This window comes from Penaeus monodon, chromosome 32 (assembly GCF_015228065.2).
Source record: "Penaeus monodon isolate SGIC_2016 chromosome 32, NSTDA_Pmon_1, whole genome shotgun sequence".
Taxonomy (NCBI): Eukaryota; Metazoa; Arthropoda; class Malacostraca; order Decapoda; family Penaeidae; genus Penaeus; species Penaeus monodon.
The window spans coordinates 10189335-10189710 of record NC_051417.1 but is presented as its reverse complement, the minus strand read 5'-3'; the positions used below and the strand labels follow the sequence as shown (position 1 = coordinate 10189710).

At 36.2% G+C, this 376-nt stretch overlaps 1 protein-coding gene across 1 annotated transcript in view; it reads right to left on the bottom strand.

Annotated features, from left to right (window-relative positions):
* Positions 1-376, bottom strand: part of LOC119593542 (regulating synaptic membrane exocytosis protein 2-like) — a 102095-nt gene that overhangs the window by 55492 nt on the left and 46227 nt on the right. The gene's annotated exons all lie outside the window — the stretch shown is intronic.

Sequence of the window (376 nt, the reverse complement as noted above, 5' to 3'; positions counted from 1 at the left end):
CCAAGAACTAGATGGGTCGACGAGAGATGAACCTGTCTGTTGGCTGCTGACGTGTTTCTGTGGTTTACAAGAAAAAAAGACAAGAAGGATGTTAAAGTAGAGCTCTAATACACACATACCATAAAATGTACATAAAGAGGTCATATATATAAAACACTAACCGTTTATACACAAACATATTTGCACACCATAAACAATGAATATAGACAGTGCGAATAAAAAGCTTATACGTAAAAACCTGTGCACATTTTGCTACTCAGTTCCCCACTCCGCCAGTTACAACTCACATAATTTCCAACCCTGAAGTCTCACTCCACATCAACATATTTAAAAAAAGGTCATTCACATCAACACTTTATTTGATGTTAACACTTTC